General features: G+C 40.0%; 1 protein-coding gene across 1 annotated transcript in view; it reads right to left on the bottom strand.

Annotated features, from left to right (window-relative positions):
• The window catches only part of LOC124255131 (polypeptide N-acetylgalactosaminyltransferase 5-like), a 392,350-nt gene extending 367,946 nt beyond the window's left edge, over positions 1-24,404 (bottom strand). Inside the window, exon 1 of the mRNA XM_046688967.1 lies at positions 24,282-24,404. The gene's annotated coding sequence lies outside the window, so the exon portion shown is untranslated. The remainder of the gene's footprint in view (positions 1-24,281) is intronic.
• Positions 24,405-25,836: the final 1,432 nt, after the last annotated feature.

Genomic DNA, 25,836 nt, shown 5'->3' with positions numbered 1-25,836 from the left:
AGGTCAACTTCTGAAAATTTTGACAACCAATTTTTGATGTGCTCGAATGTACATGCTACAGGTCATGACTTTATTGACACTGTCATATCTTAGCCAGGTGTTTAGCGATAGCCAATCATCACGAAATACCCTTGTGATTGAGTTTGATGTTTTGCAGTTGGTTCAAGTGCTCGATTTATTTGCATCATCATCACAAACGTCAGGAGATTTGTTTTTCTTGCTTTCCCATCCCAAATATGAGTCAAGCAACCGCTGTTTCTTAGCAGGACCAGTCATGCTTAAATGACCATAACATAGTCTAAATATAGCAATAACAGATTCAAATGCTATTGGATGTCTAAACATAGAGAATAACATACTCAAATGCTATTGGCTGATATCTTGACAGCATTGTAGCATAGCTATATTTTAGCCACTTGGTGTACTTTCTGTTAATAACACAAGCATTTTCAACGCAGTTTGCAATAAAAAGAAAACTATCATTGTTTGCTTATCAAATTGTTTTTATTGAACTGAATTCTGATTGTCATTCATAAAACCTGCGTCAAGTTTGACTCATATGATAATATTTTGAAAGTCTTTTAGAAAATTGTTGCGTCAAATACGCAGGAATCACGTGTCATATAAAACCCTGGAAGCAGTAATTGCTTTTAATTACCTTGAAATGCAAGCCATATTGATGAGACTAGGGCTGACTATAAGGATCGATAATCAGAAATATATTCGATGGGAAGAAAATGAAAGTGAAACCTGCATCATAGACAATACCGTAAAAAACTATTGTGATCAATTAAAGTTTTCATTTACTCACACAGTACACAAAGTTTGGTCTTTATTCATGGTTTGCTTCCAAATTATGTTCTGAACATGCATAAATATGTCACAAGCAAATAGTGACTTGAAATATGTTGAATTCTTTCAGATTTGTTTTGGCATTTTTGGCACTTCTCCTATATTTATCGACCGATCACTATTTAGTTACTGATTAACCTGTAAAATCTGTATCAATAGTCAGCCCTGAATAAAATCATCTGCATAAGTTGTTGGGGACCTATACTGTCCTGGATTCCCACAGAGAGACAAGCATGGGGTACTGGGGACCTATTCTGTCCTGGATTCCCACAGGGAGACAATGGGGTACTGGGGACCTATTCTGTCCTGGATTCCCACAGGGAGACAAGCATGAGGTACTGGGGACCTATTCTGTCCTGGATTCCCACAGGGAGACAAGCATGGGGTACTGGGGACCTATTGTGTCCTGGATTCCCACAGAGAGACAAGCATGAGGTACTGGGGACCTATTCTGTCCTGGATTCCCACAGGGAGACAATGGGGTACTGGGGTCCTATTGTGTCCTGGATTCCCACAGGGAGACAAGCATGGGGTACTGGGGACCTATTCTGTCCTGGAATCCCACAGGGGGACACATGGGGTACTGGGGTCCTATTCTGTCCTGTCCTGGGACAAGCATCCCACAGGGAGACAAGCATGAGGTACTGGGGACCTATTCTGTCCTGGATTCCCACAGAGAGACAAGCATGAGGTACTGGGGACCTATTCTGTCCTGAATCCCACAGGGAGACAAGCATGGGGTACTGGGGACCTATTCTGTCCTGGATTCCCACAGGGAGACAAGCATGGGGTACTGGGGACCTATTCTGTCCTGGATCCCCACAGGGAGACAAGCATGGGGTACTGGGGACCTATTCTGTCCTGGATTCCCACAGGGAGACAAGCATGGGGTACTGGGGACCTATTCTGTCCTGGATCCCCACAGGGAGACAACATGGCATGGGGTACTGGGGACCTATTCTGTCCTGGGTTCCCACAGGGGGAGACAAGCATGGGGTACTGGGGACCTATTCTGTCCTGGATCCCCACAAGGAGACAAGCATGGGGTACTGGGGACCTATTCTGTCCTGGATTCCCACAGGGAGACAAGCATGGGGTACTGGGGACCTATTCTGTCCTGGAATCCCACAGGGAGACAAGCATGGGGTACTGGGGACCTATTCTGTCCTGGATTCCCACAGGGAGACAAGCATGGGGTACTGGGGACCTATTCTGTCCTGGATTCCCACAGGGAGACAATCATGGGGTACTGGGGACCTATTCTGTCCTGGAATTCCAACAAGGAGACAAGCATGGGGTACTGGGGACCTATTCTGTCCTGAATCCCACAGGGAGACAGCATGGGGTACTGGGGACCTATTCTGTCCTGGATTCCCACAGGGAGACAATCATGGGGTACTGGGGACCTATTCTGTCCTGGAATTCCAACAAGGAGACAAGCATGGGGTACTGGGGACCTATTCTGTCCTGGATTCCTACAGGGAGACAAGCATGAGGTACTGGGGACCTATTCTGTCCTGGATTCCCACAGGGAGACAATCATGGGGTACTGGGGACCTATTCTGTCCTGGATTCACCAACAAGGAGACAAGCATGGGGTACTGGGGACCTATTCTGTCCTGGATTCCTACAGGGAGACAAGCATGGGTACTGGGGACCTATTCTGTCCTGGATTCCCACAGGGAGACAAGCATGAGGTACTGGGGACCTATTCTGTCCTGGATTCCCACAGGGAGACAAGCATGGGGTACTGGGGACCTATTCTGTCCTGGAATCCCACAGGGAGACAAGCATGGGGTACTGGGGACCTATTCTGTCCTGGATTCCCACAGGGAGACAAGCATGGGGTACTGGGGACCTATTCTGTCCTGGATTCCCACAGGGAGACAATCATGGGGTACTGGGGACCTATTCTGTCCTGGATTCCCACAGGGAGACAATCATGGGGTACTGGGGACCTATTCTGTCCTGGATTCCCACAGGGAGACAAGCATGGGGTACTGGGGACCTATTCTGTCCTGGATTCCCACAGGGAGACAAGCATGGGGTACTGGGGACCTATTCTGTCCTGGAATTCCAGCAAGGAGAAAAGCATGGGTAATGGAGAGAGAAGAGAGAACAAGCCAAGCATGAGGTGCTAGTTACAGCATGGGAGGTTGTCTGGTTAGGGTTCACTGTACACCTCCTTTGTGAAGTCTCCTCGCTGAAGTTCAAACATAAGAATCACATGCAAAATACCACAGTGTGCTTCACAATGCAAAGATGAAATGTTGCATGCAAGAAAATGTGCTCCTCGGCACATTCAAACATCTTCAGAATCAGCATAAAATGTCAGAAGGAAATGTAAAACTTTACACCAAGGGTACATTTTCCATCTCTCGGCAAAATAAACCCAAATGTGGGACAGAAAGTATTTACGCTTTCTTTTCTGGTCAATTCATTTCAATCATACCTGAAAGATAAGAATGACAGAAATCTTGCTGAGTCATCAAAATAATTTACTTTTTGTTTTGTTTTGTTGTTTATACTTGAGTTTATTTTACAAGATTTCAATGTTTATTCATTATAGAAAAACAAAATATGATGTTTATTAGAAGCCATGCAAAATAGATGTTAAACAAAAAGCAACATCAGACACAGAAAGTCCTGATTTATGAACATAAAGATAAAAGATAAATATGTAAAAGGTAAAGGTTCTGCTGTGCAAATACTGACAGGAACCAGTCTATACAGCAGGTTGGTAATTCTATAATCTGTCATCACTGTTTCAGTCCTCTAAAATACACAGATTACAAACACATAGACTTTGGTGCTACGTTAATCTAGCAAAATACAAACCAAAAGTACATATAAATATATGTTATCTTCAAAGACATTTTGAATACAATGTTGTGCATCTACGTGTAGTCACTTGCTTCCTCTAACCTACACCTCTTAGGGGCAGTGGGGTAGCCCAGTGGTTAAAGTGTTTGCTTGTCATGCAGAAGACCCGATTTGATTCCCCACATGGGTACAATGTGTGAAGCCCATTTCTGGTGTCCCTTGCCATGATATTGCTGGAAAATTGCAAAAATTGGCATAAAGCTAAACTCACTCACTCACTCACTCACTCACTCACTCACTCACAAACACAGGGCACTGAGGTTAACCTTTATTCACAGAAGGCAGAGACTTAATAACATTTCAAACAAATTGATAACTGTAAAGCTAAACTCACTCACTCACAAACACAGGGCACTGAGGTTAACCTTTATCCACAGAGGGCAGAGACCTAATAACATTTCAAACAAAGTGCTAACTTATTATTTCTAGTTCAGTATATATAGTTCCATAAATTTAATCAAAAGACAAATAATGAATCGCTTGAAATAGAACTCATGGACAGTTTGATGAAGATTCAAGATGTCCTTTTTCAAAATAGTTTTAATTTGGATCATGTACCAGTAAACACTACAGAAATAGAACAGTGGAAGACGGCGGCTTGAGTGCAAGAAGAATGCTGTCTCTCCATACAGTCAGTCATGGAACAGGCTTTGCTATGGATTACATGACCAGATTTCTGAAGCCAATAACTTTAAAACGGGCCACTAGGTAAAAAGTCATCTATTTTTGTTGGACACAGTGTTTAGTGTTGACTTATGAGGAAAAGCTATCAGCATTTGTCACAGAACAAGTGAACATTCTTCATTCTCTGGAGAACTTAGAGTCCACATGGCAGACGATGGCGCCAATTTTGGACGCAAATGCACGTAGCAGGTTACACTTAAAGGTTCAAAGTCTAAATTCAAGTTTTTCATTACATATATTAGTGGGTGAGTGAGTGAGTGAGTGAGTGAGTGAGTGAGTGAGTGAGTGAGTCAGTCAGTGAGTCACTCACTCAGTCACTCAGTCACTCACTCAGTCAGTCAGTCAGTCAGTCAGTCAGTCTATCAGTCAGTCAGTCAGTGAGTGTATTCAAGCTGTATCAAAAAAATGATGAAGGGGAACAAGAGACGTGCTGTCTTGTGATGTGGCCATCTGAAGAGGCTTGATGAAGTATAGAGCACAGTGTAAAACAAATAAAAATCGTATCGCAACCATAAGATAGTGAAATTTTTATCACATTTTTATGGATGTTATCGTTCTAAAATCTTTGAAAAGTTGTCAATGACTAGAATAAATGACACAACAAAACAAGTAAGTTGTTTGGTATTTGAAAAATACAAAATACAATAATGAAAGAGAAAACACAACTGAATTTCAAAACATTTTCCTTAGAGAAACAGCAAGTCAGCATTCTCATTCCACATTTTACTGACAAAATTGAATCCCTATCGACCAAAGGAATGCCTGCATTTGAACTGCATCATTTTTAACCCTTAACATGACAAACTTATCTAATCTGATTGAACTTTATCTGCAATAACTATTGTGAAAGACTTGCTTGATTTAGAGAATGATCAACTGTTCATTTATCAATATGAATGACATATCAGTCACTGGTTCATATGGTCCAGACTCACATAGTTGCAATCAGATGTCATTTGGATGAAATATTGCTCAGTTTGGCATTAAACAACAAAAAACACAAGACAAGTGTTACTTTCTAACAATCCTTGAATGAAGACTTTTACAACAATACACAGAAATAGATCAATTGAGTGAGTGAGTGACTTGAGTTTAACACCGCTTTTAGCAATTTTCCAGCAATATCACGGCAAGGGGCACCAGAAATGGACTTCACACATTGTACCCATGTGGGGAATCGAACCCGGGTCCTTGGCGTGATGACCAAACAATTTAACCACTAGGTAACCCCACCGTCCCCAAATCAAATGATAAAAAACTGATGACTCACATAAAATTCAACTATTTTCATGCAGGAAGTTGATAAATCATAAATTAAACCATCAGTTTCACACAACCTCCTGTCAAAAAAGCATAAGTTTGTTGCCAAAAAGATTTTCTCCTTGAAACGGAATTAAACTTTTGATTTTGAAGCAATTAACATTACGCCCCTACAAGTCCAATCATCTATGTAATCATGATTTGCAAGGCTTTGAATCCGTGCTTAGGATAATAGCATAGCCTTCTTTTGTAGATCAGAATTAGACATAGAGAAAGAATCATTAGGATTCTGGATAATTGGCTTTTAACAAAAACAAGCCAAGGCTTTGAAATAAGACAGTGGTAGCATGCTATCTAGCAGTCAAAGAAACGGAATTCTGATTGGATCTCATTGATCAGCTTTTCTCCAAGCATCAAAGTAAATCTTGAAACTTGGTTAATTAATGAAGTAATTAAACCACAACATGATTGTTGTCACACAAAAGAATAATAAAAAATATGAAGAGTAACCAATTAAAGTTGTCCAAGTTATGTCATATATTACTTCTTGCATGATTTGTCCACATCCACAAGAAATATTGAAGTCAGTTCTCAGCAATGTGATGGGTACACTGTGTGAAGCCCATTTCTGGTGTCACCTGCCGTGATATTGCTGGAATATTGCTAAAAGCGGCTTAAAACTAGACTCACTCACTCTTAGCAATGTGAACTGGTCAGTTTTAAGAAAAATTAGCTGGGACAAAAGCGTCTGCCTTACCATAACCATGGTAACAATATAAAAATGTTTACAGTTCTGCATATTACTTGATGAAAATGTTGAAGTGTGACTTTTGTTCAATGCCACTTTAAAAAATATTTCTTTTTTTTTTTTTTATTCATCCATTTTTTAGGTACAAAACCAAAACATCAAGTAACAAAAAATATTTCAGTTACTGTACAGTCCACTATAAGCACCAGTAAAGCACTTTAAACAAGAAGACAGAGTCATCAATATCCCCAGCAATAGTAAAATACTCTTCATGAATATTTCAGCTAGTTATGACTATGTCAAATGTTACATTGTTCTGCACACTGATCTAACAAAAACATATACATACTAGCAAACTTGTACTGTACCAACAACAGACTGCCTGAGTGCTTCTACAGTTTCATGTACACCAGTAATATTGATACTGGAAATAGAGTGGTACTTTTGATTTATGCCATTAGGTTCTTTGATACCCACAAGTGGAGTATTGAGAGGTTCAAAATTTCTGCTCCAGAAAGGAGCACTACCACCAATTTCAGTCAAAGTTAAACTTGTATTCCATGGAAATGCAAAAAATGCAAAAATACATTATTCAGAAATCCCAAACTACCAAAAGCACCAGTTTCCAACCAGACCTATCTATGTGCCAAGTTTGGTGAAGAAACATTGAACAGTTTTAATGTTCTGCTCTGGAAAAGAGCACGAACACCAATTTCAGTCCAAGTCAAACGTGTTGCCATTTTGTTCAGAAATCCAAAGCTACCAAAAGGCACAGTTCAAAACCAGGGTGCCGTTCTACAAAGCGAGCTTAGCACTAAGATGATCTTAACTCTCATACCATAGCACTGACTTACTATTGGTGCAGCGATAAGGTAGCTTTGTACAATGGCACCCAGACCTATCTATGCACCAAGATTGGTGAAAAAAAATTACAGCTTTAATGTTCTGCTCTGGAAAAGAGCACCAACACCTGAGAAATATTTCAGTTACTGAACTGTCCACAATAAGCACCCTGAGCACTTGAATATTTGACAGGGGATGCCGCTTCAAGTCACACACAACAACTTCAGTTTGTCCAAGATATTTTTGATGAACCTGACGAAGGGATCTGTAATGGTCCCAAAACGTTGTGGGGGAAATAAAAAAAAAGTTTAATCCATAAAAAATATCTTGGATATCTATATACAACTTCTAAACGCCGATAAAAGACAACTTCAGTTTGCTTTCAGAGATTAAGCAGTTAAAAATGGTAGCTTTCGTAAGTATCAATCATGCACAAAATATCACAGTTTTTACATGAACATGCTTCTCTTATCCATACTACTAGGCCCAAACTGTTTTTCATTGTATCACAGTTCTAAAACAGGTGAGTAGCTGTTTCCCTTTCAGGCTCACTGACTTGGTTGACACATGTCATTGTCTCCCAATTGCGTAGATCAATGCTCATGCTGTTGATCACTGGGTTGTCTGGTCCAGACTTGATTATTTACAGACCACAGCCATATAGGTGGAACATTGCTGAGTGCAGAGTAAAACTCAAGTCACTCACTCACTGTGACAGAAGCATCATACTGCATCTAGTGTTGTAATTAATATCTTATTGCAGATATTGTTAGAGATTAACTTTTCAAACTGTAATGTCACTTTTCCTGCCCTTCTGTTTTTACTTCTGTAGAAAAAATGAAAAAATAGAAATGGTTAGACTTGGAACAAGTAATGGTTTGTATACAACGTTGGTCATCAAAACAATCTCCAGAAAGTTTAAATAAACTACGAAATTTATGGTATTGTTTAAAGCTGTCGATATCACCATAAATTTCTAAATAGGATGAACGGATATCAAACCTTAACCTTAACCATGTCTGAGTATTGGGAGACACACATTTCAAACCAGTACACAAAAGAAATATGCCTTTAAAAAACCCACACATATGAACTACATATGAAAATGTATGAATTTTCTATACCTTTGAGATTTCAGTTGTTATGAGGTACTGCTTGGCAGCCTTACTTAGTTTTTGGCCATGATTTTCAGAGGTTTTCTCGGTACTTGATGGCCAAAATGGGTTCAGGACAAACTATTAGCTCAAACCTTAAAAATATTTTCCATACTGAAATGTGGCTAAAATAGGAAACACATATGAATTTAAGGCCAAAGGAGTGAGGGAGTTTAGTTTTTACGCCGCTTTTAGCAATATTCCACAGCGTGGGACACCAGAAATGAGCTTCACACTTTGTACCCATGTGGGGAATCAAACACGGGTCTTTAGCGTGACGTGCGAACACTTTAACTACAAGACTACCCCACCGCCCCCAAGGTCAAAGGACCATGTCTCACCATCAGTAGATATATCAACACCAGCTCAACCCAAAAATCCACACGAGTGCAGACGCACTCGTTTTCTAAGATCAGATTAATTTCGAACAATTTTATACCTGACATCATCGCGATGTTGAAATTAAACCAGAACATCAAAGCTCACTCCAGTGATAAAAAATTCTAAGACCATTTGGACACTTTGATTCATCGCGTCTGAAGCATCCGTACGCATCATACATATTTGACCTCAACGAGACCTATCAGATTCCAAACATCAAAACAGTCTAACTCCTTCCATATCTGATCTCAGAGCTCCAGGCCTGGATTTGCTCAATTATTTAGAGTCCTCAAAAGTCAAATTAACCCTGATTGTGAAACCAAGTTAAACCAGTGGAAATGGTTGATTAAACTTCACCACTCTCGGTTTGATAATCAAACAAATCACGAATGAGTAACCTTGGAATAGCCAGGAAGAGGACTGGGCCCATCCATTTCATTCATCACAATGATCTGTGGGGAGTCATTACATCTGACATCTGACATGGCAATAACATAACGGTTCTAGTGTTCTTAAAATACACACGTTTTCAATAAACATTGGTATTACTACCATATTTCCCTTTTACAGTGAGTGAGTGAGTGGGTCAGTGAGTGAGTGGTTGATTGAATGAACTGATTGAATTGATTGATTGAGTGAGTGAGTGAGGAGGAGGACATTACAGTTCCATTGTTCTTAAAATACATGTACATTTTCAATAAAAATGGGTATTTCTACCCTATTTACCTTTTACAGTGAGTGAGTTGGTAAGAGGGAAGAAAGTATGAAATGTTGCATGTCTCAGATTTAGACTTTCACCACTTTGGAGTGACTCAGATTTAGACTTTCACCACTTTGGAGTGACTCAGATTTAGACTTTCACCACTTTGGAGTGACTCAGATTTAGACTTTCACCACTTTGGAGTGACTCAGATTTAGACTTTCACCACTTTGGTGTGACTCAGATTTAAACTTTCACCACTTTGGAGTGACTCAGATTTGTGACTCAGATTTAGACTTTCACCACTTTGGTGTGACTCAGATTTAGACTTTCACCACTTTGGAGTGACTCAGATTTAGACTTTCACCACTTTGGAGTGACTCAGATTTAGACTTTCACCACTTTGGAGTGACTCAGATTTAGACTTTCACCACTTTGGAGTGACTCAGATTTAGACTTTCACCACTTTGGAGTGACTCAGATTTAGACTTTCACCACTTTGGTGTGACTCAGATTTAAACTTTCACCACTTTGGAGTGACTCAGATTTGTGACTCAGATTTAGACTTTCACCACTTTGGTGTGACTCAGATTTAGACTTTCACCACTTTGGAGTGACTCAGATTTAGACTTTCACCACTTTGGTGTGACTCAGATTTAGACTTTCACCACTTTGGTGTGACTCAAATTTGTGACTCAGATTTAGACTTTCACCACTTTGGTGTGATTCCGATATAGACTTTCACCACTTTGGTGTGACTCAGATTTAGACTTTCACCACTTTGGAGTGACTCAGATTTAGACTTTCACCACTTTGGTGTGACTCAGATTTAAACTTTCACCACTTTGGAGTGACTCAGATTTGTGACTCAGATTTAGACTTTCACCACTTTGGTGTGACTCAGATTTAGACTTTCACCACTTTGGTGTGACTCAGATTTAGACTTTCACCACTTTGGAGTGACTCAGATTTAGACTTTCACCACTTTGGAGTGACTCTGATTTAAACTTTCACCACTTTGGTGTGACTCAAATTTAAACTTTCACCACTTTGGAGTGACTAAGATTTAGACTTTCACCACTTTGGTGTGACTCAGATTTAGACTTTCACCACTTTGGTGTGACTCAGATTTAGACTTTCACCACTTTGGTGTGACTCAAATTTAAACTTTCACCACTTTGGAGTCACTCAGATTTAGACTTTCACCTCTTTGGTGTGACTCAGATTTAGACTTTCACCACTTCGGTGTGACTCAGATTTAGACTTTCACCACTTTGGTGTGACTCAGATTTAGACTTTCACCACTTTGGAGTGACTCAGATTTAGACTTTCACCACTTTGGTGTGACTCAGATTTAGACTTTCACCACTTTGGTGTGACTCAAATGTAAACTTTCACCACTTTGGTGTGACTCAGATTTAGACTTTCACCACTTTGGAGTGACTCAAATTTAGACTTTCACCACTTTGATGTGGCTCAGATTTAGACTTTCACCACTTTGGTGTGACTCAGATTTAGACTTTCACCACTTTGGTGTGACTCAAATGTAAACTTTCACCACTTTGTTGTGACTCAGATTTAGACTTTCACCACTTTGGAGTGACTCAAATTTAGACTTTCACCACTTTGATGTGGCTCAGATTTAGACTTTCACCAGTTTTGAGTGACTCAGATATAGACTTTCACCACTTTGGTGTGACTCAAATTTAGACTTTCACCACTTTGATGTGGCTCAGATTTAGACTTTCACCACTTTGATGTGGCTCAGATTTAGACTTTCACCAATTTGGTTTGAATGACAAACACAGGTATTGCCACAAATCCATGAAACATAATTGAGGCAAACTGTGATTCAAACTCAGGATCACCGTCTTCTGGCATGCCTAAGGGAGGCAACTCTGCAAGTGAGTTAAAGCACTTTGATTCATTGGACCACCCACACCCCTACAGTACACAGAGCTGAGTTAAACATTATAAAAAACACAAAATATGTAATTAGCAACTTGATTACCTCATAATAACCCTTGACCCTAAAACTCTTTTTCTAGTTTTTGTCTAGATGCACCATAGCTTCCATCCCCGTCCTAGTGCTCTCCGAAATTTGTGGCATGAACTGTAATTGGCTGAGCTTCACTACTGAAAGCAGCCTTTATCTGCCATACTGCAAATTACCATCTTTCAAAGACTGAAAAAATGCTTTTAAAAAAAGCATATACCCTATAATTTGGATGGGCAGAACTAGGATCGCAGCTGTTCAGCAAAGCGCCAAGCCTGACAATCAACTGGATTATACGGAAGAAGTCGCTCATTACAACTATACTGAGGCTAGTCTGGTCACATGATTGGTCGGCATCTGTAGAGGAAAAACATAAATCCAGGTTCGTGGGGAACATTTGGAGAAAGAGGTTGTAGGTCAGAGTGAGTGAGTGAGTGAGTGAGTGAGTGAGTGAGTGAGTGAGTGAGTGAGTGAGTGAGTGAGTGAGTGAGTGAGTGAGTGAGTGAGTGAGTGAGTGAGTGAGTGAGTGAGTGAGTGAGTGAGTGAGTGAGTGAGTGAGTGAGTGAGTGAGTGATGAGTTCCAGCAATATTCCAGCAACATCAGTGGAGACACCAGAAATGGGCTTCATGCATTGTAATTGTAGGTCAGGAAGTTTTGTACACTGTGTTGCAAATCATGATTTCTGTTAGAATGTTTAGCGTGTTCTTTTCAATATAGCAGCAATGGTGAGTGAGTGAGTGGTCAACTTAGTTTGAGTGAGTTTTGTTTTACGTCACTTTTAGCAATATTTCAGCAATATCACTGCAGGGGACACCAGAAATGGGCTTCACACATTGTACCCATGAGGGAATCGAACCCGGGTCTTCGCCGTGACGAGCAGACCCTTCAACCACAAAGTTACGTCACTGCCCCTATGGCAGCAATAATTCATCACTCCAGGTAGAATCCAGGTGATGACAAGATACATGAAATTCAAGATCATGACCAGCAAGGTAAAATCTATTGTTACATGACAGGTAGAATCAATTTTCACAACAATGTAGAATCCATTGTTACAAGAATCCACATGGAATCAATGGTCCTGACAGGTAGAATCCATGGATATGACAAGCCACGAAGAATCCATGGATATGACAAGCCAGGTAGAATACACTGATATGACAGGCCAGGTAGTATCCATGGATATGACAGGCTAGGTAGAATACATGACATGACAGGCCAGGTAGGATCCACAATATAACAAGCCGGGTAAAATCTAAAATCTACTGTCCTGACAAGTCAGGTAGAATCTATGGTAGAAACCATGATATGACATACGAAATTGAATTCACGGATATGACAAGGCAAATAGAATCCATGGATATGACAAGGCAAATAGAATCCATGGATATGACAAGCCAAATAGAATCCATGGATATGACAAGGCAAATAGAATCCATGGATATGAGAAGGCAAATAGAATCCATGGATATGACAAGGCAAATAAAATCCATGGATATGACAAGGCAAATAGAATCCATGGATATGACAAGGCAAATAGAATCCATGGATATGACAAGCTAGATTGAATCCATTATTTCACAAGAAAGAAAACATTGATGGTAATAACAAGCTTGATAAATAACAAGGTTTTGACAGGCTTGGTAAATAACATTGCCACGACAAGCTGATAAATAACATTGCCATGACAAGCTGGTAAATAACAAGGCACAGGCAATCCTGGTAAATAACATGATAGAATATATAGTTCAACTGTAATTTGAAGACGTAGCACGATACCTCCTACTTTACACTAACACTAAGTCTCTAAGTTTTGACTGTAACAAATAATCCCATTTAAATTAAAAAGGATCCCCAGTGAAATGGGAAATCTGAACCAGACTTGCTTCATTTAGGGCTTTAGCATTGCAGGGAAGGCTAGGCTGTCGGGGAAATAATGTGGTTCAGGGACTGTGCTTTCTGGTGCTTGTCTTCGTCTTCACTGTTGTATCAACTTTCATCATCATCATCATCATCATCATCATCATCATCATCATCATCATCATCATCATCATCACCATTTAGGTCTTTAGCATTGCAGGGAAGGCTAGGCTGCAGGGGAAATAATGTGGTTCCAGGACTGGGAGACTACTCCTACTTCAGTACTGCAGCCACACAGTAGAGCCAATATGTTAATTAAAAGCACTTTGCTGAGGGATGTTGTCACACTCTCCCCAGGGAGATGAGACCGACACCTGACTGCCTCTGTCATGTGTGTAATAACATGATGAACACATTGAAATTCATCATTAAGAATTCCAATAACACATGAGTGCCATGCAACTTGATAAGAACAACAATCCAACAATGACGGACAATACCATGCAAGACTGAATGAGAAGTGAGGACAGTGTTGAGCATGATGCCCGAATGTTTCACCATTGTGTGGCTATTCCACTTGTGGCTTGGGACATGATGCTACAGAAATTCTGCCATCATTACAGGAAACAGCTGAGGCATGAACACATGAAGGATTAAGTGAGATGAAATGAGGTTTAATGTCGCGGTGAAGATAATTGAACTTATATATCCACGTGAGTGAGTGCGTGCATGTGGGCGTGTATGTGTTTATATTGCTACTGAGATGCCATGCCACGGTGTAACATGGTAACTCCATTCAGACAGAGTTAGCCTACACAGAACCTTTGATAGTCCCAGAGTTGACCATGTATCAGATCCAGACACGAGCCATGTGTCAGGCATCCCCCCCGAAGGACTAGCCATGTGTCAGGCATCCTTCCAAGAACTAGCCATGTGTCAGGCATCCCTCCAAGAACTAGCCATGTGTCAGGCATCCTTCCAAGGACTAGCCATGTGTCAGGCATCCTTCCAAGGACTAAAGCCATGTGTCAGGCATCCCTCCAAGAACTAGCCATGAGTCAAGCATCCTTCCAAGGACAAGCCATGTGTCAGGCATCCTTCCAAGGACTAGCCATGTGTCAGGCATCCCCCCAAGGACTAGCCATGTGTCAGGCATCCCTCCAAGGACAAGCCATGTGTCAGGCATCCTTACAAGGACTAGCCATGTGTCAGGCATCCCCCCAAGGATTAGCCATGTGTCAAGCATCCCTCCAAAGACTAGCCATGTGTCAGGCATCCCTCCAAGAACTAGCCATGAGTCAAGCATCCCTCCAAGGACAAGCCATGTGTCAGGCATCCTTCCAAGAACAAGCCATGTGTCAGGCATCCCTCCAAGGACTAGCCATGTGTCAGGCATCCCTCCAAGGACTAGCCATGTGTCAAGCATCCTTCCAAGGACAAGCCATGTGTCAGGCATCCTTCCAAGGACTAGCCATGTGTCAGGTGTCCCTCCAAGGACTAGCCATGTGTCAGGTATCCCTCCAAGGACAAGCCATGTGTCAGGTGTTCCTCTAACTACTAGCCATGTGTCAGGCATCCCTCCATGTACTAGCCATGTGTCAGGTGTTCCTCTAGCTACTAGCCATGTGTCAGGCATCCCTCCATGTACTAGCCATGTGTCAGGTGTTCCTCTAGCTACTAGCCATGTGTCAGGCATCCCTCCATGTACTAGCCATGTGTCAGGTGTTCCTCTAACTACTAGCCATGTGTCAGGCATCCTTCCATGTACTAGCCATGTGTCAGGCATGTTCCCTCTAAGGCTCCCTCCACTAGCCATGTGTCAGGCATCCCTCCATGGGCACTAGCAATGTGTCAGGTGTTCCTCCAAGGACTAGCCATGTGTCAGGCATCCCTCCATGGACTAGCCATGTGTCAGGTGTTCCTCAAAGGACTAGCCATGTGTCAGGCATCCCTCCATGACTAGCCATGTGTCAGGTGTTCCTCTAAGGACTAGCCATGTGTCAGGCATGTCAGGCATCCTTCCAGGTGGACTAGCCATGTGTCAGGTGTCCCCTAGCTACTAGCCATGTGTCAGGCATCCCTCCATGTACTAGCCATGTGTCAGGTGTTCCTCTAAGGACTAGCCATGTGTCAGGCATCCCTCCATGTACTAGCCATGTGTCAGGTGTTCCTCTAGCTTAGCCATGTGTCAGGCAGCATCCTCCATGTACTAGCCATGTGTCAGGCATCCCTCTAGCTACTAGCCATGTGTCAGGCATCCCTCCATGTAACTAGCCATGTGTCAGGTGTCCTCTAACTACTAGCCATGTGTCAGGCATCCCTCCATGTACTAGCCATGTGTCACAAGCCATGTGTCAGGCATCCCTCCATCTAGCCAAGGGTGTTCTAGCCATGTGTCAGGCATCCCTCCATGTACTAGCCATGTGTCAGGTGTTCCTCTAGCTACTAGCCATGTGTCAGGCATCCCTCCATGTACTCAGCCATGTGTCAGGTGTTCCTCTAACTACTAGCCATGTGTCAGGCATCCTCCATGTACTAGCCATGTGTCAGGTGTTCCTCTAGCTACTAGCCATGTGTCAGGCATCCCTCCATGGACAAGCCATGTGTCAGGTGTTCCTCTAACTACTAGCCATGTGTCAGGCATCCCTCCATGTACTAGCCATGTGTCAGGTGTTCCTCTAGCTACTAGCCATGTGTCAGGCATCCCTCCATGTACTAGCCATGTGTCAGGTGTTCCTCTAGCTACTAGCCATGTGTCAGGCATCCCTCCATGTACTAGCCATGTGTCAGGTGTTCCTCTAGCTACTAGCCATGTGTCAGGCATCCCTCCATGTACTAGCCATGTGTCAGGTGTTCCTCTAACTACTAGCCATGTGTCAGGCATCCCTCCATGTACTAGCCATGTGTCAGGTGTTCCTCTATACTAGCCATGTGTCAGGCATCCCTCCATGTACTAGCCATGTGTCAGGTGTTCCTCTAGCTACTAGCCATGTGTCAGGCATCCTCCATGTACTCAGCCATGTAGCCATGTGTCAGGTGTTCCTCTAGCTACTAGCCATGTGTCAGGCATCCCTCCATGTACTAGCTACATGTGTGTCAGGCACCCTCCATGTACTAGCCATCCTTTCCTCTAGCTACTAGCCATGTGTCAGGCATCCCTCCAAGTACTAGCCATGTGTCAGGTGTTCCTCTAGCTACTAGCCATGTGTCAGGTGTTCCTCTAGCTACTAGCCATCTGTCAGGCATCCTTCCAAGATAGTGGTTGGCAAGTAGAGACCCAAATATTTACAGGCCACAAACAATGTATGATGTTCAACAAAACCATTTACCCAAAGCTGGTGTACTTCCAGCTGTGTTTAACAGAAACAACCTTTGACATCTATCTCTCTCACCCAATGTAAACAAAATTGACAGCACTTCGTGTCTATGGATTCAACCAATGAACCATATATATGACGTCTGCTCAGTTGTTTCTTAAGCTGGTGTACACTCATTTTTTTATGTCTTTTACCAATGAGCCAAACGATTCGTTCGGTCTTGTCGAACTGCCATATCCAGCAATTCCACTCTCTTCTTACGAGCTCCGAACAGACACAAGACTCCCAAAGGAACATTTTCCTGAACTTAACAAGCAGTTTGTGTACTTCAAAACCCATCGTACTTCTTACACATCACTAGCCAATATCCATTTAATGGTCTGATTCTCTGGAACAGACGTCAGACAAATCCGTCTGTCACATGACAGGATGGCAGCTCATTGCCGAAACTCTGTCTCATTATTCTCTAGCTGACAAAGGAGATACATTTCTTCACTGAGGCACAAACTTCTGTCAAATTGGAATGAAAAAATGCATCAGAACGATAAAAATAACTCTTATGGATGTGCCAATTTAAGTCTGGTAAATACCTGTGTAACCAAGCAGACATCTTCTCTGTAAGAAACTTATAGGGATATATGTCAAACATTTCTGGAGCAGAAATAATTATATGCACAAACTATTTTTTCCACCTTGTTGCAAAATAATTTTAGGCTGAATATCATTTTAAGTGATAAATTATTACCATCTAACATAAAACCTATGATGTTTCTCAATATTTGGGGGTTAATTTTTCGATTTATGTTTGGACTGAACAAGCAACTATCCCCTTTTCATATTTCCGTCAATGTCAAGGTTGTCTTGTTAACAAGAGTTATCTTTCCATGGTTATAACCTGTCAATAAGCTGATAACTTAACAATTAAGACAAAAAACATTCCCTTTTGCAGCATTGATAGATGTACATTGTAAACAGAAAAAGATAAAAGCTCAAAAGCAGTCCATCAAACAATTCTTACAGTAAACTAATCATCCAGAAATTGTTAAGTGAATTGTTCTATATCACATTAAGAAACATTTAACTCTTACACTATGAATATAGGCGGTGGAATAGCCCCGTGGTTAAAGCGTTAGCTCATCACGCCGAAATCCGGATTTGATTCCCCACATTGGTACAATGTGTAAATCCCGTTTCTGGTGTCCACTGCCGCGATATTGCTGGAATATTGCTAAAAGCGACATAAAACCATACTCACTCCTTCACTCACTCAAACAGAGTTCAAAGGGACTTTACAAGAATCTTTGAATTATTTCCTCAAACCCTTAGTGCAGTGATATGTGGGAATGCCAACATTGTGATTTGGGAAAAACCTCACTCACTCTATCATGAATACAACTGTGACGACGTTCTGAAACAAGGAACGTCGAACACCAACACACAAGTCCAACATGGGAAGTGGAATAATTGGACTTTTCCAGTTCAAAAACAAACAACTGTTGAAAACAACACACAGATGCTTGAACTCATTAACATCCTTCACTTTGATGTTTAAATAAAATATAACAAAACCTACTTTCCCAGCCACATATTAATAATACAATAGTGCTCACACAAACAGCTCATCTGTGTGAGTGAGTGAGTGAGTTTAGTTTTACGCCACACTCAGCAATATTCCAGCTATATGGCGGCGGTCTGTAAATAATCGAGTCTGGACCAGACAATCCAGTGATCAACAGCATGAGCATCGATCTGCACAATTGGGATCAGATGACATATGTCAACCAAGTCAGCGACCCTGACCACCTGATCCCGTTAAGACGCCTCTTATGAAAAGCATGGGGTACTGAAGATCAATTCTAACCCGATCTTCACGGGTCATCTGAAGTACACTCACCAATGATGTCTTCTGTTCAATTACTAACGCGACCCATGAAGATCACAGTTAGAATTGATTTTAAGCAACCCATGCTTGTCAGAGGCGACTAACGGACTCGCGTTAGACTTGGTTGGCACATATCATCATATTCCATTTACGTACATAGATGCTCATGATGTCGATCAGTAGATTATCTGGTCTAGTGACAGACCGCTGCCATATAGCGGAATATAGCTGATAGGGCTGTGCAATATAACCGGTTTACCGGTATTTACCGGTTCAGACATGAAAACAATACGTATTGCAATACGTTGATCGAAAACCGGTATTTTGAGATGCATTCGGAAAACTTCGTAACACTTGGAAATCTTTGGATATTTCCGTTTTTCACACAGGAAGTCATGCGTTTGTTGTAAAATCTGGACCCCCAACAACGAACAATATTTATTGTGGTGCCAAATACTAGGGCAAAGCTTCAGTATGGCAGCAGTTTGGGTTAAAAAAAAGTTCACGGTAGATGGAACAATTGGTAAGAGTAACGCAGTATGTAAAACATGCAATGGTAAAGTAGTTTCTATTAAAGCTTAATCAAACATAGTGATTTTGTTGTGTTTTTGCTTTATAAGTCAAGCATTAACTTCTTGCAATATATTGCAATACATATCGCAATATATACTTTCGCATCGCAATATATCACAATATGAAAATTCTCTGCAATACCCACCCTGATAGCTGAGTGTGGCATTAAACAACAACTAAACAATTACAATGCTTTATTTGCTTGCTCGAACATCCTGACAATGACCTCCAAGCAATGATCACACCCTTTTAACACCAAGACTCATGCATAATGAAAGTGGCAAATTTAACGCATGTTTTAGGGATAAATTTCGGAAATAAAGGCCAGACAGATGATCAGGCCATAGCATGTCAGGGGGTGATAAGAAAGTTGCATGAAAATACAATGTGTCAGATTCATTCATTTATAAATAACTTTGTCGACCTGAGATTCTTTAGCGATACTGCTCTCCGACACGATATGCTCATTACAACTTTCTGCTCTGTTTGATTGGTATGCTAATGTTCTGCACCCAATGGAAGGGTAGAGGCAGCACTGTCATTGGGGAAAGTATGAGGGGACTGACATCAACAAAAGAACATGATGACTCTGAAAATGAATGAGGGATCAACTGATGTGTCACACAGGGGCATGTTCATCAGGCCGTTGTGCACCTGTTGACTGAATAAACAGCCATGACAGCATGCTAAGTAATCAGGGTTTTTTCCACCTGCTTGAAACCTTTGGTGGGAGTGAGTGAGTGAGTGAGTGAGTGAGTCTCATTCCACTTTGAAGTGATTCCTGAGTGAGTGAGTGAGTGAGTCCACTTTGAAATGATTCCTGTGAATGAGTGAGTGCATGAGAGTGTGAGTGAGTGAGTGAGTTAAGTGGAGGACAATTGTTCCAGTGATCTTCAAATACACACAAGTTTTCGATAAACATGGGTATTTCTAACATATTTAACTTTTATAGTGAGTGAGTGAGTGTCACACCACTTGGAAATGTATTCCAGTTATATTACGGCAAGCCAGAAATCCCCAATCGATGCCGGTTTTGAAGGTTTTGCAATATTCCAGCAAGATCATGACGGGTACACCAGAAACTGGATACACACATTGTACCCATGTGGGGAATCGAACCCAAGTCTTTGGCGTGATGAAACAAACCTTGAGCCCATAATCACATGTTTCTTCAGTGCCAGTAGGATGTCACTCTGCACACCAAATTACATCTCCTTACAAACCTGGGCCATCTGCAGCCCGAAACGTATAAGATCCCAGATTTATCAAACATAGGCCTGAGCCCAACATCCAGGTCTAAGTCTACTAATACTCCTAGATAAAATAAATACATTCCTTATTCTTGTTGTTACACTTTAAAGGCACAATATCACACATTTCGACAATATTTTGGTTTGTATTATATATTGGGGCATATTGCCTGAAATTGGTAATTAAAACTTCCAAGGCAAACAACTTTCAAAAACTTTCAAAAAGAGAACACTTGGTATATATGGAATGTAAACAATTGCTTCGTACATCGAAAACTGTCGCATGCAGTGTTGATGGTGTTTGCTGAACTGGTTTCAATCACAAGTTGTGCGCATGGTATTTGTAAAGAGTGCTCAAAGGGACATAACCCTATGGGGTTTGCTTGAAATAATGTTCGGCCGGTAGAGAGCATGAATCAATTTAATGCAATATTGCATTAATTCATTTGAACTTTTGAATTTAATATTGTATTCTAAATATGTAATTGATTTTGGAATACATTATATGGCAGGTACCCTGAGGACTGATAGTTAGTATTATTGCGAAAAATGCATTATGTATATTTAGAAAAGTGTGGTGTGATATAATGCCTTTAAGCTAAGACTCATGGCTTTGAAGAGGTGACTTGTATTTCTATGGAAACAAGAATAAAGGATGGGAACTTTTATACTTAGTCTTTGAAAATAGATATTTTTTATAGGAACAAGCAATTGCATTTATAAAGAAAAGGACCTTTGGTGAGATGTGAGTTTCAGTACTAAAAGCTGTGGAAAATCTAGATGTTCTGCACTTACAGTTGTATCTATCACTGTAAGAGTAAGGCACAAGGGAAAATAATTATTGTTACAGGTTTGTGAGACAGACTACATAATTGCATTTATTTGAATACTTCAGAAATTTAAGAAAATACAAACTTAAAAAAAATTGTGATTTGATAACGAGACCAACAAATACATTTGTTTAATAAAAAAGACATCATTGCATGATATAGACAACTACACAGAATGCAATGTCAACATACCTCTTGTTTTAAGAAAATAACAACTTTATAACATAATCCAATTTTGAATTAATTTAAAATGTTTTCCCAATTTGCCTGTCAAGAGCACTTAATTTGAAATGCTGGATAAATCCCAGTAGATACAACTCACTCACTCAGTGCCAGAGGGAACAAAAGACAGGGTCTAATAAAGGAAACTTGTTTATATTGTGTCTTTAATATGCCGTACATTAACATTCAATAAATGTTATGTAATTCCAGAATTCCTTTGACATCTAAAATGAAAAATTTGATCCAAGCAGTTTATAATTAGATATTGTGAAACACTGCCATTCCTGATGCCATGCTGTGAGTGGTTGCAGTCATGGAATTACTCCAGTTGAGCAACAAATCTCTCATATCTGTTAATTTCATAATATTTTATAAAGTCTTTTACCAAAGAATTAAACATAAATATTCACCAAACATTCTTTTGGAAACATTTGTGTTGTAAAATATTGTATTAATATTTTTTTTACTTTCAAACCTTACACTTGCAAAATTCCCATAAAATTATGGGGCACCAGAAATGGGCTTCACATATTGTACCCATGTGGGGAATTTAAAACTTTAACCCCTAGGTTACCATTCTGCCCATTAGCATGGTGACAAATGATCTCTTCTTTTGTAGCAAGCCTTTCGTATGAAGCACTAGTAACGCTGAGCTTATGGGTCACAGTGACTCTGTGATCATTGAAACCTCTTTAATCTGTTTTTATGTGAGTGGTTGGTGGTTGGTTGGTTGGATGAGTGAGTTTGTTTGTTGGTGAGTGGTGAGTGGTTGGTGGTCTGTGTTTGTGGTTGAGGATGAGTGAGTGAGTGGGTGAGTGAGTGGAGTGGTTGGAGTGAGTTTGTGAGTGAGTGAGTGAGTGAGTGAGTGAGTGAGGAGAGGGAGGGAGGAGAGGAGGAGGGAGTGAGGGATAATGGGATCTCTGAGTAATGATATATACATCATTAAGATGTCAATGTATTACAATCATATATCGTAAATGTAGCCACTCACTGTTCTAAACTAGCTTTGTGCAAAATTGTGAAAGACATGAATTAAAATGCTAATCAGGTGTCTGCTCTAAATCTGCATTTGAAACCTACAGATATACAAATGTGAATGTGAATGAGAGGGTATGTGTTCAGTGCAGTGAGTGCTTTAAGTGTTGAGGATGAATGTAGACATGTTTTGTTGTTTTGCCCTGTGTATGATTTGCATGAAAACAGATTATATGAAAATGTCAGTGCAGTTTTGAGCTATCCCAACTTGTTAGATGTCAGTTTTAGCTCTTGTTAATGATGATAAATTAGTTTTACTTTTTAAACATCATGTATATATTACTGCCAAAACCTGCTTTTATATTTTACAAAAAAAGAACACACATTTTATATAGATAAGATTTTATATTGGATATAACTGTATCATTATGCATTTTTAGTGTTTATAATACATTCTCTTATATCTAGTCCTTACCCTCAAAGGGTGGCTTACTTTTATGCTATATTTTATAAGTATGTTTATATATGTTCTTTTTTAGTAAGGTTAGACTAAAATAAAAAATCTGTCTGTCTGCTATAAATTATATACCATAATGCGATTAATATATGAGATATATCTCACATGGAGATCAATTTTACTATATAGTGTAATATACAGCTAATATTATATTAATGAAACGATATAACAATGCATTGAATGGGGCCTCTGTATGCCATTGACAGTTTCTTCATACAGGTCCATTACATCTGGGCCAACACTAACAAAGTAACAACAATAAAACTAACAGCCATGTTTGGCAACAATGTAACAAGCAACAACTGGTTAGGTCCACAGCTTATCAAAAATCAATAAAGGGCCTATGAACTTACATATCTCCCAACAAAACTTTTAACAAATATATTCCGAGAATTTTAGCTGACATATTAAACTTTGCATACTATAGACTTGAGTAATTTTATAAATTCCTGTAAACTGTATACTCTCAATGAAATAAGTATAGATTTATGTTTAAGGAAAATATGGGAAGAGTGTAATTTTCGCAAGTGTTGAACAAGCTGTCTTCTCATTGTGCAACATTGAATCTTGCAATTTTAAAATAGGCGTAGGTCCCACTGAAGTCATAAATATGTTCTGTCTGAACACAGCTATATGTTTATATGAAAACTAAACTCACTTATGTGATAATAGGCAGATGATCGATATATTAAACATACAGCCTAATTATGCTAATGATAGTCCTTAGAGATATGAAAAGTTATTTTCAATAGATATTATAAGATACATTTTTATATTTTTTATTGAAACTGTAAACACAGTCTCAAAGTATAAGGCAATATTGTTAATATGTAACCAAGTCAATATATCACACTTCAAAATGGTAAATAAGTATTGTCAGTAGCTACAATGTATGAACAATGTACAAATGTATTTCACCAAATTGAAAATACAACCAGGGTATACCAGTTATCGTTGATATGAATAACCGAGGTGCGAAATACTGATGTAAAAATCAAATGTCGCTCGTGTCTGTAGGACCATCATAGCTGGACACGCCCATTTTAACACCCCTCCCATTAGGGGACTTCCTCCACCTTCATGAACAAAACTTGCCCCAAGTCGGTTTAGTTTGTGAGCGACGTAAATTAAACAGGTAACTGACTTTGTTTAATCAACACCCGGAATGTATGTGTCCAACCCATGTCGGTTACATCCCGACATCCTCAACAGGATCTAAGTTAGACGGACGGGGAATTCCGACTGTTGAAACTTGTTGACGGTTCGATTGCGTCTTGATGTTCAGTAGATCTACAGACCAATTATCGATCCACTCAAGTGACTGCAAACACGCTGACAAATAAAAGTACTCACGTCGTTATATATACTTTCAAAATCCGCCGGTTTGACTGTATGCAGACACGCTTTAGTCGAGTCACGAATTCAGGGGTCTAAATTACTTCCGACTGGTCCGAGAGATTTCGCCTGTCACCACCAGGGGGCGATGACTCGACTTGTCATTGTTTTCTTTAGAAAGATTCACTCAGTGCAGTTCACGGGGAAAACGAACAGCTCTTTCGAACGCTCGATATACATACAGGAAGTGCTTAGGTGCGCTTTTTTAATAGATTTGCCACAGATCTGAAATCAGATATCGGGCTTTCATTTTCAAATGTGCAAAATAATCTTCTTTACATCGGTTAACATTACCTATTTGATAACTACCTTTTAAACTATGGACTGTTGGACTGTGCAGAGACCGTGCAATAAATCATATTTATGTGGCCTGTGCTTTGGAGCCGTATTCTTAAAACTTCTCAATACTTTCCACACTTACGAGTAACTTTTAATTATGAGAATGTTTATAACTACGGCCCCTGACCATTTAGTCAACTGTCCGATGCTGACAAAATCGGATAATTGTAACGTTGTCGGGATACATGACTGACGCTTTTGGTTTTTATTCCTAGTTTTTTTAATAGATTTTTTAATATTATTTCTTTTTTATTATTCCCGATTAAGAGCTGTAACATCAAGAGGTCCGTGCCCAGGTTACCATATAGCATAATGTCACATTTTTATTTTTTTTAACAAAAACACACATGCACAGAGACATCCACATGACTAAATATTGTTTGTAGTTTTCAATAATCTATTGTTTTAGAAAAACATTCTGAGATTCTTGAGAGGCATTTAGAAGTTGATGAATATATAAGACGAGAATATGGATGACAACTTCTTCTTTATTGTATAACACGACGCTTCTGGGCTACTTCTTGCCCCTTCTTCAGGTGATATGAAAAAAAAGAAGTTGTCATCTATATACTCGTCTTATAAAAAACATTCTGTTGACTGATCCCTTGCAAGTAAATTAAAAATTAAATGTATTTCTAATTAAGGAATTCATTAATTCTAGGCTGCTAAAGCATCCAAATTTGATTAATTTTATTCGATTATATTGATTATGTTTATAATGCTAGGATTCTGATTTACACAGATATACCCATCTGTTCACGTAATGAATATTGCTTGACTTCTTAAAGGTCACATGCAACGTAAAACACAACTTTGCAGATTCTGATATCGCTGTTTTATTGACAATGTAAAATTAAATTATTCATACTGCTTTCTTGTGTGCGATTCTCAATTCTCAGGATGTGTACTGTGCATTCAATCACGAAGGGTTGTGAAAGAGACTTTGATGCGTTGAGGAGTTAAATATTGAAAGTAAGGGAAACTAACAAAGACGAATATAACTTTTGTCATTTCCATTGATGAATTGCGATCTGGGAAATTGCTTTAAGAGTTGGAATGATCATCAAAGCTGGAAGAAACTCAAGGTAATGAAGAAATGCATATTAGGTGGAGTTTTTGCCATTGATCACATTGTTACTTGGACACGTTGGGGAGTTGTATTGAGGGCCATTAT

The sequence above is a fragment of the Haliotis rubra genome, unplaced genomic scaffold, assembly GCF_003918875.1.
Source record: "Haliotis rubra isolate DU_JTF1 unplaced genomic scaffold, ASM391887v1 Scf594, whole genome shotgun sequence".
Taxonomy (NCBI): Eukaryota; Metazoa; Mollusca; class Gastropoda; order Lepetellida; family Haliotidae; genus Haliotis; species Haliotis rubra.
Note: the sequence above shows the minus strand (reverse complement) of the source record. Positions and strands in the feature narration are given on the sequence as shown.